Raw genomic sequence first — 8,993 nt, 5'->3', positions numbered from 1 at the left:
AAAGTTGGCCATCAGAAGTATGGGGGACCTCCATCTAAAAACTCCTCATTTCCATCATATCCTGTAACTTTGAAGCTTGCAGGCTCCACACAACTTCTTGTTTCCATTCTAGGGGGACCATCATAGGTCCCAATTGGCCATCAAAATTATGGGGGACCTCCATCTAAAAACTCCTCATTTCCATCATATCCTGTAACTTTTGAGCTTGTAGGCTCCATACAACCTCTTGTTTCCATTCTAAGGGGAACATCATGCCTCCCAATTGGCCATCAAAATTATGGGGGACCTCCATCTAAAAACTCCTCATTTCCACCATATCCTTTAACTTGGAAGCTTACAGGCTCCACACAACTTCTTGTTTCCATTCTAGGGGGACCATCATAGGTCCCAACTGGCCATCAAAATTATGGGGGACCTCCATCTAAAAACTCCTCATTTCCATCATATCCTGTAACTTTTGAGCTTGTAGGCTCCATACAATCTCTTGTTTCCATTCTAAAGGGAACATCATGCCTCCCAATTGGCCATCAAAATTATGGGGGACCTCCATCTAAAAACTCCTCATTTCCATCATATCCTGTAACTTTTGAGCTTGTAGGCTCCATACAACCTCTTGTTTCCATTCTAAGGGGAACATCATGCCTCCCAATTGGCCATCAAAATTATGGGGGACCTCCATCTAAAAACTCCTCATTTCCATCATATCCTTTAACTTGGAAGCTTACAGGCTCCACACAACTTCTTGTTTCCATTCTAGGGGGACCATCATAGGTCCCAATTGGCCATCAAAATTATGGGGGACCTCCATCTAAAAACTCCTCATTTCCATCATATCCTGTAACTTTTGAGCTTGTAGGCTCCATACAACCTCTTGTTTCCATTCTAAGGGGAACATCATGCCTCCCAATTGGCCATCAAAATTATGGGGGACCTCTATTTAAAAACCTCCTCCTTTCCACTATATCCTGTAACTGTTGAGCTTGTAGGCTCCACCCAACCTCTCGTTTCCATTCTAGGGGGACCATCCCGGCTCCCAATTCTTCTGGCCACCTGCAAGTAGGACATCACTTGAGTCAAGGGGCTGGAGAGAACCCTCAACCCGCAGCCGTCCTCCCTTATCTCCAGGGGATCGAGGACATCCTCATCTCCGTGGCGATGGTTTACTTCCTGGTCCGTGCCGGGCTCATCTTCTGTAACCTCGTTTTTATCCTGCCCCTCGTCTTTTTCCTTAAGGATCTCGGTTGCCCTTGAGAAGCAACCATGAATAAAAAGGAGAACTCTGGAAAAACTCAAGGCAGGTGTTACGATCTCTGTTTAGGCACAACGCAGGACCCCCGGACCTTAACCCTGCGGGAGGTTGAAGGAGAATGAAAAAGCAAGGAGGACAACTCCTCAGAGAAGGGTGCTAAACCTGGACCTTTAAGATGTGCGGAAAAAAGACTGTGGACTCCTTGGTGCTCTCTGAGCTGGGTGGTTTTCTTGCAGACATTTCATGACCCAACTAGGGAACATCATCAATGCTAGAAGGGAGAGGGATTGAAGAGAAGGAAGAGGCAGAGGAGGAGGAGGAGGAGGAGGAGGAGGAGGAGGAGGAGGAGGAGGAGGAAGCCTATGGGGTCCTTGGTGCTTTCTGAGCTTGCAGACGTTTCATGACCCAACTAGGGAACACCATCAGTGCTAGTAAGGAGTGGCGTTTGCTCTCAGTTCATATTTTAGTGGGGCGAGCTACTAAAACAGGGGTCTCCTAATTTAGCAACTTGTCAACTTCAGCTCCCAGAATTCCTTAGTCAGCCACGTGGCTGGGGAATTCTGGGGATTGAAGTCCACAAGTCTTACAGTGGCCAAGTCTGGAGACCCTTGCAGTAGACCAATGTTTCCCAAACTTGACAATTTTAAGGCATGTGGACTTCAACTCCCAGAATTCCACAGCCAGCGTTGCTGGCTGTGGAATTCTGGGAGTTGAAGTCCTCATGCCTTAAAATTGTCAAGTTTGGGAAACACTGCAATAGACTATTGTCTTCTGTAGTCCACCAGTTCGTTCTCACCTCTGGGATAGGTTGAGCAAAACAAGCCAGGCTTCTATCTCTGGGACTGGAGCTGTCAATGGAAGAGAAGGTTCCACTTGATTGGTCAGTGACCTCAGAGATGGGCGGGGGCTTCACTCTCTGCTTCACAATGGAGCTTTTCCGAGAGGCTGGGAAGTGGAAGATGGACCCATTGATGATCCGCAGATCAGCTGGAGGGAGCTTTGGCTCCCGCCAGCTTCCAGCTGCTCCATTTTTCAGGTGAGATTTGGGCCTGCTTCTGGAGAGGTCTGGAGCCCACCAGTCAAAGGTTAAAATGTCTGAGGGGCTGCCCCAAAGAACTGGGGGGGGGTTGTCAAGCTCTTCTCCAAAGATCCTGAAAGCCGGATAAGAAGCAACGGATGGAAACCCATCAAGGAGAGAAGCAACCTGGAACTAAGGAGGAATTTCCTGACAGTGAGAACAATCGGCCAGTGGAACATCTTGCCTCCAGAAATTCTGGATGCTCCAACACTGGAGGTTTTAAAGAAGAAACTGGGCAGCCATTTGAAATGGTATAGCAGAGGGTTGGACTAGAAGACCTCCAAGTTCCCTTCCAACTCTGTTGTTCTGTTATTTCAGTCAAATTTAGGCTATGGGTCAACCCTTGAGATCTTAGGAGATGCTCAGCAAGAGACTTGATTCACACCACAGACCGAACCAGGTCAGATAAAGCTGTGAAGACTACATTCACACAGTGTGGTAAGTTATTCCTAGATCAGGGATTTGTTTTCAATGAGTTAGTTGCTCTGTTTAGATGCAGCTCTTGATTTGGCTACAATAGTCATCCACATTCTTGGTACGTACAGTACATAAATTAACCCTACAGGCTTGGTTGACCCACCCTATTTTTTTTATATCCATATCTTGCCAAAGGTAACATTAACTAAGCTTAGAATGTTGGTTTGTTTCTGATAACATCCATCCATCCATCCAGCATTCATCCATCAATTTATCTATCCATCCATCCGCCCACCCATCCATCCAGCCATCCAATTTATCCATCCATCCATCCATCCATCCATCCATCCATCCATCCATCCATCAATCCAGCCAGCCAGCAATTCATTCACCCATCAATTTATCCATTCATATATCAATTCATCCACCCATCCATCCATCAAGCCATCCATGCATCCATGCATCTATCCGTCCATCCATACATCAATTCATTCACCCATCAATTTATCCATCCATCCATCAATTCATCCATCTATCCAGCAATTAATTCACTCATCAATTTATCCATCCATCCATCCATCCATCAATCTATCCATCCATCCATCTATCCATCCATTCATCAATTTATCCATCCATCCATCCATCCATTCATCAATTCATCCATCCATCCATCCATTCATCAATTCATCCATCCATCAATTCATCCATCCATCCATCCATCCATTTATCCATCCATCCATCAATCCATCCATCCATCAATCCATCCATCCATTCATCCATCCATTCATCATTATCCATCCATCCATCAATCCATCCATTCATCTATCCACCCATTCATCCATCCATCCATTCATCAATTTATCCATCCATCTATCCATCCCTCCATCAATCCATCCATTCATATAACCATCCATCAATCCATCCATCCATCCATCCATCCATCCATCCATCCATCCATCAATTCATCCACCCATCAATTCATCCATCCATTTATCCATCCCTCCTTCCCTCCATCCAGCAATTCATCCATCCATCCATCCATCCATTTATCTTTTCCAGGGAAGGTCCTGCTTGATGACGCGCAATGCTCTGGTCCATCTTAGGAAGACGGAAGCAACAGCATGTGGGAGACGTTAACGGCGAGTTTCAACTTCTGCCTTCTGATCTGGTCCGTCTACTACTTCTTGGGGAATGAGATGGTCCACGAGCAGTTCTGCGTGAACTTCGGGATGGATCCCCAGGCCTTCCCTTTCGTGGATTTGATCCGCATCAGTTCCCACCTGAGACTCCACATCTACTACTTCCTCCTCTCAGCGTTGCTGCTGATGGTCATCTCGGCTGTCGTCTCCTGGGTCTAGGAAGCCAAGTCCTAAGATGCTGGTGCAGAGGTAGGCAACCTTGGCTCTTTTATGACTCGTGGACGTCAACTCCCAGAATTCCTGAGCCAGCATGGCTGGCTCAGGAATTCTGGGAATTGACGTCCACGAGTCATAAAAGAGCCAAGGTTGCCTACTCCTGTGCTAGTAGAACATCAGGACCACTCAGGGACACCAATTGAAGTTCTGGACTTGCGCCACATGTGCTAATAAAATCACCTGACACTTACACGGTCACCTCCCCCTTCCCCCTGGTTTAAATTTGATGCTTCACATTTTTTCAGATTAAAAAAAAAAAGTGACCAGATCCGGTCCTCAAAACATAAATGGTATTTACACTACGGAGGAAAAAAAAAAACAACAACCCACCATTAAATCAGAAAGAAAGCTGAATACGGGGATTAAAATACAGAGAGGACGATTACTCAGCAGAACAACTTGCCTCCAGACGTTGTGGGCGCTCCCTCATCGGAGGCCTTTAAGAACAGATTGGAGAACCATTGGCAGCGGGTTGGACTAGATGACCGCCAAGATCCCTCCCAACTCTCTGCTCTTCTGCTCTTCTGAACCACCGCCTGACCTCACCCAAACACGGGGGTGCCCAAACTTAGAGACGCTGCCCCTTTCCAAGAAATCCAGCCCGGGACTTCATCTTCCAAGATGGGGCTCTATTCAATGAAGGCTCGTCATAGGGGGTCATTGCAGCGGAACTGTAGGGCCAACACCTCCCTCATCCACTGCAGGCAGAAGAGGAGAAGCAGGGCAGAGAGCAAGAACTGGAAGATGAGCAGTGCCGATGGGACGAGGGTGCTGAAGAAGACCTGGAGGGCCGCCCAAAAGAGGGTGGTGCAGAGCAAGGCCACGTAGGCCGTGAACGCACAAAGCCCCAGGAACACGATGAGGCTCAGGAACATCTTGAGGCCACTAAGAAGGGTCCCCAGAAACCCACCATCATTTCTCGGTGTTGTCTCGGCTTGGCTACCAGAAGATGACCGGAACGGGGACAATGGTGTTGATGGTGGTAGAGATGTCTCCAGGCAATCCATGGCGGTGGCCCTGGAGAAGAACAGAAGTGGGTCCAGATGGCCATCACAATGTGGCGACGGAAGCTCAGGAGACGCAACCTGATGGACTTTCCTTGCCCGACAACTCCAGGAGGACGGCACTGTTTGTCAACCTCGGCGACTTTAAGATGGGTGGACTACAACTCCCAGAATTCCTCAACCAGCATGGAGAAACAGATCTTAGGCCAGGCTGGCTGAGGAATTCTGGGAGTTGAAGTCCACCCAACTAAAAGTTGCTGAGGTTGAGGAACGGGTCTTGGGCCAGGCTGGCTGAGGAATTCTGGAAGTTGAAGTCCACCCAACTTAAAGTTGTTGAAGATGAAGAATATTGCTGTAGAACAGGGCTTTTCAACCTTTTCACCCACTGTATCACTTTTCGGATATGGCAATATTCGAGTACCACCAGTCGGCTAGCAAGGTGTCAAAAACTTGATGAACCCCCCAAAAAAGGAAAAAAGTAATGAAGTAGTCCTCGACTTACAACAGTTCACTTAGTGACTGTTCGAAGTTACAATGGCACTGAAAAAAGTGCCCCCCAAGGCACAGCCAAGCAAGACACCTGTCTGCCCGCCCGGTGGCGTTCTTTCTCCTGTCCGAGGTTTTCATTGTTGTGAGCATTTCTGTTGAGGATTGGCAGCTGGGGTGGGATGGGGGGTGTTTGGTTTTTATTTCCCCCTGTCTGCTGGGTGGTTGCAGCAGGTTTTGGTCCCTTCACATGACCCTGGGATGATGTGACCGTCATAAATATGAATCAGTAGCCACGCATCTGAATGTAAATCACAAGACCCTGGAGAGGCTGCAACATTCCAGCTGATCGGCGCTTCTTCTGGGCTCAGCAGAAGCGCCAGGATCAGCGCCGAGCTCCAGCTGGAGCCTGGCGCTGATCCTGGCGCTTCTGCTTAGCCCTGACAGTCCCGAAGAAGCGCTGATCCTGGGGCTTCCGCTGAGCCCTGATATCCCCGAAGAAGCGCCGATCAGCTGGAAAGCGGCACTGATCCTGGGGCTTCTGCTGAGCCCTGACAGCCCTGCAGCTCCAGCCGTCTCTCGCTCAGGCTTGTGCGGTGCTGCCACCGGTTCAGCTCATTCCCCTCCCCTGCTACCCCTTTTCTAGGATGGTCGCGTACCGCCTGCCAGGTGCCCATGTACCACAGGTGGTACCCGTACCACTGGTTGAAAAGCCCTGCTGTAGAAAACCACACCTTTTCCCTAATGGAACACGTGAAACTCACCATCCCTGCCCTTCTGCCCAGCCAGGGGTCTAATTTCTTGCAAACTGGGATTTGAGCTTTTACACCAATTCCAATCCTCCAGGGATATCCAGGTCCACGAAAGCATGACTGGTTGTGTGTGTGTGTGTATGTGTGTGTGTGTGTGTGATGTGCCCGACAAGCACACCTCCTGGAGAGGAGCAAGCTTTTTAGCCACAAACGACAAACCATCCCTTCAATAATTCGACGGAGACCGTCGAGCTGAACATTGGCAATGAAGTTCAAACAAGCCCCAACCGACATTTTGATGAAAATGTTCTGGGGGGTCCCTAAAAAGCAGCCGAGAACCATCATACCTGGTTGAGTTGACCTCGGACAATCTACCTTTCCTAGTTTAGCATTTGATGTTTTCTCGGCGTCCGACTTTGGGCTAGAACCCTGGATCCATTTACTGGGTGAGGTGTCTCCCCTTCCCCGTCCCAGCCAGAGGGGACCATCTAGCTTAAAAGGACCTCAGCTTCACCAATGATGTCACAAAACCAGCTGGGAGCAATGGTTGAGCTACAGGTCAAGTTGTTGTTGTTGATTGCAGGCGGGGGGGGGGAGGTGAATGGTCAGATTGCAAAACAACAACAACAAAACAAAACAGGAAAAGACTTGACTATTTTCATTTCATGGGAAACACGCCGGAGAGCAGCCCTAATGAAAATGCTTGGAATCCTGCATCCAGTTTTGGTCACCACGATGTAAAACAGATGTTGAGACTCTGGAAAGAGGGCAGAGAAGAGCAACAAGGATGATTAGGGGACTGGAGGCTAAAACATAGAAGGAAAGGCTGCTGGAATTGGGTATGTCTAGTTTAATAAAGAGAAGGACAAGGGGGGACAGGATAGCAGCCTTCCAGTATCTCAAGGGCTGCCCCAAAGAAGAGGGAGTCAAGCTCTTCTCCAAAGCACCTGAAGGCAGGACAAGAAGCAACGGATGGAAACTAACCAAGGAGAGAAGCAACCTAGAACTAAGGAAAAACTTCCTGACAGTTAGAACAATTAACCAGTGGAACAACCTGCCTCCAGAAGTGGTGCATGCTCCCAACACTGGAGGTTTTTAAGAAGAGCCTGGACAGCCACTTGTCTGAAATGGTATATAGGGTTTCCTGCCTGAGCAGGGGGTTGGACTTTATTATTATTAACAACCTGCCTCCATACGTTGTGAATGTTCCAACACTGGAAGTTTTTAAGAAGAGACTGGACAAGCCTTTGTCTGAAATGGTATATAGGGTTTCCTGCCTGAGCAGGGGGTTGGACTAGATGACCTCCAAGGTCCCTTCCAACATTATTATTATTATTATTATTATTATTATTATTATTATTATTATTATTATTATTACTATTATCAGACTAAAAACGAAGACGGTGCTACGGAAGTAATGCAGAAGATCTTCCTTCCTTTTTTTTTTTTAATCCCACGAGGTTTAAACTTATGAATTAATGCAAAACAAAAACATACGGATAGTTCTACATTCCTTGCTAATTTAAAGGTCCCGTGCATTTTGCCTTTACATTCTTTTCATTGCATTGCAAATAAAATTAAATAACCGTGTTCTATTCCCTAAAACCAGGGGTCCCCAACCTATGGTCTGTGGCCTGTCGGTCACCAGGCCACTAGCTGCCCCATTTGAAGAGCAACTAAGATGATTAAAGGCCTGGAGACTAAAACATATGAAGAACGGATGCAGGATTTGGGTTTGGCTAGTCTAGAGAAAAGACATGATAGCAGTCTTCTGATATTTGAGGGACTGCCACAAACAAGAGGGGGTCAACTTATTCTCCAAAGCCCCTGAAGAAGGCAGGACAAGAAGCAACAGATGGAAACTGATCAAGGAGAGAAGCAACCTGGAACTAAGGAGAAACTTCCTAACAGCGAGAACAATTAACCAGTGGAACAGCCTGCCACCAGAAGTTGTGGGTGCTTCATCGCTAGAGGTTTTTAAGAGGAGACTGGACAGCCACTTTTCTTAAATTGTGTAGGGGGTTGGGCTAGAAGACCTCCATGGACCCGCCCCGCTCTATTCTGATTAATTGATTGAAATGTTGACCTAGGTCAGTGTTTCCCAAGCTTGACAATTTTAAGGCATGTGGACTTAAACTCCCAGAATTCCACAGCCAGCAACGCTGGCTGTGGAATTCTGGGAGTTGAAGTCCTCATGCCTTAAAATTGTCAAGTTTGGGAAACACTGACCTAGATCATCTCCAGAGTCCTTTCCAATCCTTACCGTCTATAAATCTACGGCTCCATAATTCCCAGCACTGTTTTGGCATCGTAGTTGGTGGGTCCAACACACCCCGTTGAGTAAAACTAGTCTTGCACTATCCACAGGCCAAGAATTGGACGCTGGCGGTTCTCTACTTTGCAGCCTTCCACCTCTTTGATCAAGCAATTTCCACTTTTATTCCCCAATAAAAGGAGAAGGAAGTCAAAGGGAGACAAGGAAGAGTCCTGGGTGCAGAGAGGGGAAAAAAAAAAGATATTTTTGTTGTAGATCCAATGGAGAAGTTTTGCTCCTAATAGATGCTACTCGGTTGATGGCCAAGCTAATTTGTG

At 47.5% G+C, this 8,993-nt stretch overlaps 1 long non-coding RNA gene across 1 annotated transcript; it reads left to right on the top strand.

The window, feature by feature from the left end:
- Positions 1–2,177: 2,177 nt before the first annotated feature.
- LOC120319728 lies at positions 2,178–4,180 on the top strand. The gene is made up of 3 exons (XR_005559814.1): positions 2,178–2,285; positions 2,646–2,765; positions 3,804–4,180. It is a non-coding gene; the product is annotated as an uncharacterized LOC120319728 (long non-coding RNA).
- Positions 4,181–8,993: the final 4,813 nt, after the last annotated feature.

The sequence above is a fragment of the Crotalus tigris genome, unplaced genomic scaffold, assembly GCF_016545835.1.
Source record: "Crotalus tigris isolate CLP2741 ecotype Arizona unplaced genomic scaffold, ASM1654583v1 scf7180000020941.558017, whole genome shotgun sequence".
Classification (NCBI taxonomy): Eukaryota; Metazoa; Chordata; class Lepidosauria; order Squamata; family Viperidae; genus Crotalus; species Crotalus tigris.
This window is presented reverse-complemented; position numbering and strand designations above follow the sequence as displayed.